The sequence below is a fragment of the Oryctolagus cuniculus genome, chromosome 18, assembly GCF_051225735.1.
Source record: "Oryctolagus cuniculus isolate XC-2025 breed Fujian yellow rabbit chromosome 18, ASM5122573v1, whole genome shotgun sequence".
Taxonomy (NCBI): domain Eukaryota; kingdom Metazoa; phylum Chordata; class Mammalia; order Lagomorpha; family Leporidae; genus Oryctolagus; species Oryctolagus cuniculus.
This window is the reverse complement of record NC_142884.1, coordinates 70,400,482-70,409,972: the sequence shown is the minus strand read 5'-3', so window position 1 is coordinate 70,409,972 and position 9,491 is coordinate 70,400,482. Positions and strand designations below refer to the sequence as shown.

General features: G+C 44.8%; 1 long non-coding RNA gene across 2 annotated transcripts in view; it reads left to right on the top strand.

Moving 5' to 3' along the window:
• LOC149121026 (uncharacterized) overlaps positions 1-9,491 on the top strand; it is a 104,746-nt gene that overhangs the window by 16,989 nt on the left and 78,266 nt on the right. The window contains exon 3 of one of the 2 annotated variants that reach the window (XR_016224859.1): positions 4,375-4,655. The exons of the other annotated variant lie outside the window; for it this stretch is intronic. This is a non-coding gene — a long non-coding RNA (uncharacterized LOC149121026). Of the gene's footprint in view, positions 1-4,374; positions 4,656-9,491 lie in introns of those variants that run through there. 2 annotated transcript variants of the gene reach the window in all.

Here is a 9,491-nt window from a genome sequence, read left to right as displayed (position 1 = left end):
TGTCATCACCCTACATTTACTTAAACCAGTGTCCCACACACACTTGTGTCAGCATAGCTCAAGTGGACTTAGGGGATTGTTTGCTCAGTGGGATTTATGGAGACAGTTAAAGTGGATATTCCACAGTAAAATCTTAGACTCCCTCCACTGGGGTTTTGTGAACTCACCAAGAACTACAGTCTTGGGACAATATATCTTACAGTGAAAAGAAAATTAAAAAGATAAGCTACTTCTATAATAGCTAATATGTAAATAACAGTTATTTTTCATATCCCCTCCATCGAACAATTTTTTTCCCTTAAGTTACCCCTGAAACATTAACTTTGACTTCCAAGTATATTATAAAAAATAACAGCAATGTGATGAAAGACTCCATATTATTATTGTTCACACCTTAACCATGGGCTTTAAGGCTAAGGCCTAGGGGCCAGATAGGCTTTTGCTCCAAAAGCTGTAGACTTTCATGCAGGTGTGTCGAAGGCTGGCTGAGTTTGACATACAGCAAAGCATCAGTGGACTCCATGTGGTTGTCTAGATGAGTAGGGGTGGACAGGGGCCAGCGGTTGCAGCAATGAGAGGTCTGAAGTGAAAGAATCCAGGGGTTACTTTTTCCTTCTGAATCTTAGTAAAGAAAACCATATTCTCACCCATCTTCATTTCCTCAGCTAGAATGACTTTGTAATCTATCTGTGTATTAACACCACTGTCAGGACTGGTGCCGTGGCTCACTAGGCTAATCCTCCACCTGCGGAGCCGGCACCCCGGGTTCTTGTCCCGGTTGCTCCTCTTCCGGTCCAGCTCTCTGCTGTGGCCAGGGAGTGCAGTGGAGGATGGCCCAGGTGCTTGGGCCCTGCACCCCATGGGAGACCAGGAGAAGCACCTGGTTCCTGGCTTTGGATCAGCGCGGTGCGCCGGCCGCAGCGCGCCGGCCACAGTGGCCATTGGAGGGTGAACCAACGGTAAAGGAAGACCTTTCTCCCTGTCTCTCTCTCTCACTGTCCACTCTGCCTGTCAAAAAATAAAAATAAAAAAATAAAACCACTGTCAGAGTACTGAGGTAAATAGTATGACATAATTTAGCAATGTGAGTGTGAAATGAAAATGATTTTTTAAAAGATTTATTAATTTATTTGAAAGGTAGAATTACAGGGGGCAGAGGCAGAGAGAAAGAGAGGGAGAGGTGCCTTCCATCTGCTTGCTCACTCCCTAAATGGCTGCAACAGCCAGAGCTAGGCTGATTTGAAGCCAGGATCCAGGAGCTTCCTCCAGGTCCCCTACGTGAGTGCAGTGGCCCAAGCACCAGACCATCCTCCACTGCCCTCCCAAGGCCATAGCAGAGAGCTAGATAGGAATTGGAGCAACGGGGACCCGAACCAGTGCCCATATGGGATGCTGGTGCTGCAGGTGGCAGCTTCAGCAGCTACACCACAGCGCTGGCTCCATAAAAAAGATTTTTACTTGTTATTACTTTACCTATAAGGGTAGCCTGTACAAAAGCATTGAGAGCATTGCGGAAACAGGCTGGTCTCTGTTCACATCACTTCCTTCATTTATTGACCATGTGATCTTAGTCAAGTCAACTCTGAGTCTTTATTTATTTATTTTTTTGACAAGCAGAGTTAGACAGTGAGAGAGAGAGAGGAGAGAGAGAGAGAGAGAGAAAGAGAAAGGTCTTCCTTCCATTGGTTCACCCCCCAAATGGCTGCTACTGCCAGTGTGCTGCATCAATCCGAAACCAGGAGCCAGGTGCCTCCAGGTCTCCCATGCGGGTGCAGGGCCCAAGCACTTGGGCCATCCTCCAGTGCCTTCCCGGGCCACAGCAGAGAGCTGGAATGGAAGAGGAGCAATCAGGACAGAATCTGTTGCCCCAAACAGGACTAGAACCCCGGGTGCCAGTGCCACAAGCAGAGGATTAGCCAAGTGAGCCACAGCACCAGCCTACTCTATTTTTTTAATAAAGATTTTATTTATTTATATGAGAGGTAGAGTTACAGACAGTGAGATGGAGAGACCGAGAGAAAGGTCTTCCTTTCACTGGTTCACTCCCCAGATGGCCACAACGGCTGGAGCTGCACTAATCAGGAGCCAGGCGCTTCTTCCTGGTCTCCCATGTGGGTGCAGGGGCCCAAAGACTTGGGCCATCTTCTGCTTTCCCAGGCCATAGCAGAGAGCTGGATCAGAAGTGGAGCAGGCAGGAGTAGAACCAGTGCCCATATGGGATGCTGCGCCGCAGGCGGATGGTTAACCTACTGTGCACAGTGCCGGCCCCATGAGTCTTTATTCTTGACAGTTGGGCTAGGAATGCTTGCTTTAAAGGGCTGTCGGAAAGATGGCATGAAATAATGGTTTACAGAGCACTTAGCACAATATAGACTATATAATAAGACCCGTAGTATTAATTATAATAGTGTATACAATGTATGGAATTACAAGTAATTTAAGTCTTCAGAGTAAGCCTGTAGGATAGGCATTTTCCTCATCTTACAGGCGGTTGACAGTGAGCCTAAGAAAAATTAAATTGTTTTGTCTGATGATAAGATCCCAAGGGCATTAGATATTATAATCTAGTTTTGATTGACTTCAGAAGATCTGGGCTGTGAAAATGTGCTTTGGTTTAAATAGAGCAACAAGATGAATGCTTTCCAATTGATCTCATGCTTGACCCAAAAATGTTCTTTACCATTCTCCCAAACCCTTCACTAAGAAAAGATGTCGGGTAGAAAACTCAAGGTTTCTCCTGGGTGTTTGATCTGCATTGTACTCAAGCTAGACTTGCAAGGTCAAGATGTCTTTTTTCTTTAAAATAAATCTATATTATTTTTAAGCTTTTCTTCCTTTATCATAAAGCTTCTGGCACTTTTTTTTTTTGACAGGCAAAGTTAGAGACAGAGAGAAAGGTCTTCTTTTCTGTATATTCAACCCCCAAATGGCCGCTATGGCCCCTGCACTGTGCCGATCAGAAGCCAGGAGCCAGGTGCTTCCTCCTGGTCTCCTGTGCGGGTGCAGGGCCCAAGCACTTAGGCCGTCCTCCACTGCATTCCGGGGCCACAGCAGAGAGCTGGACTGGAAGAGGAGCAACCAGGAAAGAATCCGGCTCCCCAACCTGGACAAGAACCCAGGGTGCCGGCACCACAGGCGGAGGATTAGCCTACTGAGCCGTAGCACCAGCCTCTGGCACCTTTTTGATTTGTTCTTCTGCAAGCCATATCCTAAAGCCTATGCTGCATTCTTAAATTAACAGACTTGATTTTTTACAATAGATCTACGTTGACAGAAAAAAGGAGCAGGAAATAGAGGGCATTCCCATATATTCCTGCTTCCCACCCTGACCCCTCCCACTCTTTCTTGTGTAATCAGCATCTTGAATTAGCGTGGTGTATTTGTTACAACCAATGAACAAGTATTGCTGTGTTGGTATTAATGAGAGTCTGTAGTTTACATTCCTGTTCACTCTTGGTAGTACCCATTGTGTGGGTTTGGACAAATGTCTCATGACCTGTATCTACCGTTAAAGCATCCTACCGAGTGGTTCCCTGAAGCTCACATGTTTGTTCTGATTAAAAGCTTGACAATTTGCCTCTTCTTCACCTTTACTGCTGGGTGTTCCTATTACTTGAATCCTCTGGACTCTCACTAGATGATCCTGTTCCTTTTTTGTGGCCTCAAGTTCTCTGTCTGGGGCTCCCACAGTTACCTCCCAAGCTTGGCTGGCCTCTCTTCAGACTCGGTTCCCCTTTCCCATGTGACACTTCCAGTTGGGTGTCTCAGATACATGGCAAACCCACAAGTCAATGACTAAACTCTGTATTCTTACCCCACTAATGTCCTTGAGCTGTCCATGTCGCAGTTTTGTTTCCGTCATCTAGAAAGTGGGCAATTTGGAAACCTGAGGGTCATCTTTATGCCCTTGCCGTCAACCCCCCTCTCTATAGCCTTGTCAGCAGCAAGGGCTGTGGTTCCTCTCCCCATCTTCATGTCAGTTTGCCATCTTTGTTCTCTACTGCTCATCCCAACCCAAGTCACCAAGATCTCTTGTCCTAGCCCATGTCACCTCAGCTCTATCCAACACAAATGAATGCTCCATGCATCAGTAAAGTGAATTGCCACTCTTCTCCTTAAACCCTCCAGATTTCTTCATCATGCTTAAGATGAACCCAACCTTAATAAGGTTTATGAGGCCTTTGTCCTGATGAGGCTTTACCTGGCTCTACTTGGTGATATTCTCTGGTCACAGAGACCTTTTGCCATCTTTTGAATTGTACCCAAGTTTCTTCCTCTGCCCTAGTAGTGTCTTTGCACATGCTTTGCCTCTGTCTCTGCATGCAGTGCCTCCCACACTTGAACTTTATGTTCATGTCACTTTTTGTCTTTCAGGTCTGACCTGATGTGTCCCTTCCTCAGACAGGACTTTTCCACCTGCATAATCTCCACAGGTCCTACCCTGCTGTTTGCCTTCAAAGTGCCCCGCTTTCTTGATAGCCCTTATCACAACTGGGTACTCATTTAAGATTTCATTGACTTAATCCATTTATGTGCTGGATATTGATTCTCCAAGCTCCTGAAGGGAGGCTATGTGATGCTTGCTCAACTATGCATGTAGTTATGGTACTTGGCACATAATATTTGCCCAATAAATATTTGCTAATGTGTAGCAGGGAAGATTTGATTTGCTTCCTTCCATTCCTACCTCCTCTTGAGACTCAAGCGATAAGGCACTTGACCAACGAAGGGAAGCAGCAAGTCAACCCATGGAAGAGTGAAGGGACTCACCTGGTGCAGCGCCACTTGGAGTCATGCTAAGAAACCTTCCTTCTCAGCACAGGGGAGTCTCTGATGTCGTGTAGGTGCTTGACCTCGAGATAGACAGGGATGGGGACTTTCCCTTAACATCTCTTTCTTTTACAGGGATTCCAAGTTCAATCCAGTCTCCTTCATGGAAGAAACAAAAAACAAACAAATAAACAAAAAACCCATGAAAAACAAAAAATAAAAACCAGAAACAAAATAAACAAAAAAAAAGAAGAAAAGCTAATTGGCTGATATGGTTGGTTGGGAGAAGAGGTAGGGAGTGGAGGGTATTGGGGGTACAGGTGAATCTGAGAACATTATCAACAATCAAAGACTGCTGTCCTTGTTACAAATGCTGACTGACATTTGATGTGGCCTGCTCCATTTAGGCGAAGCCCCTCCCTCAAACAGTCAACAAGAAAAGCTGTGGAATAGCAGCAAGCTGAACAAAACTGCATCAAGAGCTGTGCACGTGCACATATGCCTATACACACACAGAGCTACATACACACCACAGGTAATGAGAGGGGGTAGCCCCTTCCCCACCTTGCCTTTGGGGAACACAATCTTCATTTCATTTTCCTGGATGCTGAACAATTCATTTTTTGTAGAGCAGGATGATGTCACTAGCTCGTCTCCTGGGCTGGATCTGGGTTTCTGAAAGGGCTATTTAAGAAGAAGCAGCACATTTTTAGCCAGGGAATAGGAACTGTAAAAATACTGCTTTTAGACAAAAAATGTTTTGATGAGGATTTTAAAGCTGTCACCAAGGTTTTATTTTCTTTAATAAATTGCTGTTTGCAGCACAACCCCTGGCCACCCTGTGTAACTGGTGTGTTTATTTCACTGTTGCTATTTTAAAGTTGCTCTAAGCTGTTTTCCAGAGTCTCCAATCCAACCAACAAATCCATCCGGCCTCACTGCTATTTGTCTATTAATACTCAAGGCTGAACACATTTGCAGGCTGTGGTCAGAGGTTCAAGGACAGAATTTAAGAGAGGTGATAGGTCTGAACTTGACTATAGCACAAGGGAGACTGAAATGCATGAAGAAAATATCAGCCTGCGATATGTGCAAAATGGCCTTGTTTTCACTTGGGCTGTTACAGCTATGATTTGCTCAAAGTGTCACAGAATTTAAAGACCATGTTGGTGACAGGTTTTAGGAAAGTGGGTAATGAGACACAGCTAATTTGAAGCAGCATTGACTAAAGAGCAAGAACTGGTGGCTTTTGATTAAAAGTTCAGATGTCACTTATTAGTTGTCACTTATTAGTTGAGTTCTTACAACTAAAGCCTATATAGGAAATGTGCAGAGAGCCACATCTCATCACAGTAGGTGGCCAGAGTGCTTGGGCTGCCTTCAGTGTTGTCATACAGATACATGAGGCATTGCACCTGCATAAGGGTCTCAGACTCACTCCTGCCATGATGCCAGTCCTACAAAGTGGGTTTCAGTTACACCCATGCTAAGCATACTCCTATGATAGAACTTCTAACACATGCAATTCTTTCACCTGCCCCATATTAAACCTTGCACATAGACTTGTCTTCTTCCCTGATATCTGGATCAGTGCTGTCCTCTTGAAGTGCTCATTGGGCACATGTGGCTGGCTAGTGGCTGCTGTGTTGATAGCACAGTTCCATGTTGAACAGAATGGCTGATGTTTAGAGGGGCCCTCACAAATGCGCTTTATGTGAAATGGTTTGACTAGGAAGTTTCAGAGTCAGGAGGTGACTCAAATTCAGTTATTCTTACTCAAGACACTATGGTAGAGGTAGAATTTTTGGGGGTCAGTTCAATAAGTAAGCTATTAGTGTGTAACCTTGTAAGAGTGAAATGACTATTCTTAGACTTCTCAACATATTTTTTTTTATTTACTTATTTGAATGGCAGAGAGAGAGAGAAGGGTGGAGGTGGGGGAGAGAGAGCGAGCTCCCTTTACTCATTCACTTCCCAAATGGCTACAAGGGGCTGGGCTGGGCTGGGCTAGGCTGAAGCCAGGAGCCCAGAGCTTCTTTGGGGTCTCCAACATGGGTATATGGGTGACAGAGGCCCAAGGACTTGGGCCAACTGCTACTTTCCCAGGTGCATTAACAGGGAGTTGGATCGCAAGTGGAGCAGCCAGGACTTGAACTGGAGCCCACATGGGGTGGGGGAGGGCGGTGCCAACACTGCAGGTGGTGGCTTAACCTTCTGTGCCACAGTGCTGGCCGCAGATTTCTCAACTTCTCACTTGGATCTTCTATTAGAGTTGACTGAAGGAGGACACCCATATCTTGGGGAAGGGGATTTGAGGGTTTATGGGCTTACCCAGGAGATCAGTGTGAAAATTTCTGGTAAAGCCAGGGCAGTGGGATTAGGATGGTGAAATCTCAAGTTCAAGAGAAACAGGCAGTCATGAAGTTCAGCTTGATCCTTGAGTTCCTGATATAATATACCGAAACATCTCTGTTTTGAACATTTCCCACTGTGGGGAATTCACTACCCAGAAAGGCAGCCAGTTCTGTTCTAGAAAGTTCTGTCTTACATAGAAAGCATTTGTCCTCACTTCTCCCTTCCCCTCCATCTCACTGTGACCCACCCTCTTTCGTGGCAATGGGTAAGGAAAGATTGCTGTACCCAAGTGAATTCATGAAGGAGCTTCTGCCCGGGTCACTGGGGCTCCACTCTGGGGACATGCAGCTACTTCTGTGAGTTTGTTTCCATTTTGATCTCATCTTGAACCAGTTCCCTCCCCTCTTCAGGACTCAGTGTTTCTCTGGCTCCTTCCCATCTTGTCTGCTTGTGGGGTCTCCCAGACATGGTGATGAAGTTGCCCTGGAACAGCCAGACTCCTCATTACTTCTTTGCTTTCCACAGCCACTTGCAGTAATGGAAAGTGCACCAATGACACCATCTAAACCTGGAGTTGAATCACAGTTCTCTCCTTTGCCAGCTCGGTGACTTGAGCAGCCTCATTAATCTCTGTGGTTCTCACTCTCCTATAAATTGGGGATCACAATGACTATTTACCAGCAATAGTGGGAAGATTAAAATGCTATGAAAATAATCAGTGTAATGACTTATACCTGTTAGAGATGTTTGTGGATTCACTTCTAATAATTTCTTCTTCTCCTTCCTTCTCCTCTTCTTCCTTCTCCTTCTCCTTTCCCCGCCTCCTCGTCTTCCTCCTCCTCCTCCTTTATCATCATCACCATCATCATCTCCTAGCACTCACCAACTTCATTTTGAAATCCATTTCTTTCTTAGCACCTAACTGACCCCATCTGGTTGCATCTTCTGTCCCATTCTCTAAGCACTAACTGCAAGGAACAGCCCATTTTTTTTAAGGAAGGCAAACATTCAACCTGGTTTTTTCCTAGGTGTACTGACATTGCAAATTTATTGTGAGTTTGGCCTGGCTGTTCTGCCAAGATTGTCCGAGAACACAACTAAGTTAGTATTCACCCCCTTCCACCAAGGGCAAGGGCAGCCCACAGTGGAAAAATCACCACAATTCCTCTCTGTGGGCCTCCCAAGCTGGACCTGGTGGAAACAGCTTTCAACGTTCAGGTGACAACAACAAGATCCTTGTTCTTCCTTGGAATTCAGAGACTTGCTGACTTTGCCTGTGCTTGGAGCAAGATCAGTGAAAATTGTAGAGAGAACCATTGAAAAGGGTTACCTTTCTCAGGATTAACTAATTTTTTTCAACTTTTATTTAATAAATATAAATTTCCAAAGTACAGCATTAGGATTATAGTGGCTTTTCCCTCCATAACCTCCCTCCCCCGCCCAACAACCATCCCATCTCCTACTCCCTCTCCCATCCCATTCTTCATCAAGATTCATTTTCAATTATCTTTATATACAGAAGATCAACTTAGTATATACTAAGATTTCAACAGACTGCACCCACACACACAAAGTATAAAATACTGTTTGAGTAGTAGTTTTACTGTTAATTCGCATAGTACAACACATTAAGGACAGAGATCCTACATGGAGAGTAGGTGCACAGTGACTCCTGTTGTTGATTTAACAATTGACACTCTTATTTACGACGTCAGTAACCACCCGAAGCTCTTGTCATGAGCTGCCAAGGCTTTGGAAGCCTCTTGAGTTCACACACCCCGACCTTATTTAGACAAGGCCATAATCAAAGTGGAAATTCTCTCCTTCCTTCAGAGAAAGGTACCTCCTTTGATGGCCTGTTCTTTCTGCTGGGATCTCACAGAGATCTTTCATTTAGGTCATTTTTTTTTTTCCACAGTGTCTTGGCTTTCCATACCTGAGAAACTCTCATGGGCTTTTTAGCCAGATCTGAATGTCTTATAGGCTGATTCTGAGGCCAGAGTGCTGTTTAGGACATCTGCCATCTATGAGTCTGCTGTGTATCCTGCTTCCCATGTTGGATCATTCTCTCCTTTTTAATTATAGCAGTTATTATTAGCAGACACTAGTCTTGTTTATGTTATTCCTTTGACACCTAACCCTATCATTATGATCAGTTATGAACTTAAGCTGATCACTTTGACTAGTGAGATGGCATTGATACATGACACCTTGATGGGATTGAATTGGAATCTCTGGTATGTTTCTAGCTCTACCATTAGGGGTAAGTCCATGTGAGCAAGTGCCAAACTGTACATCTCCTCCCTCTCTTATTCCCACTCATATATTTTACAGGGATCACTTTTCAGTTAAATTTTAACACCTAA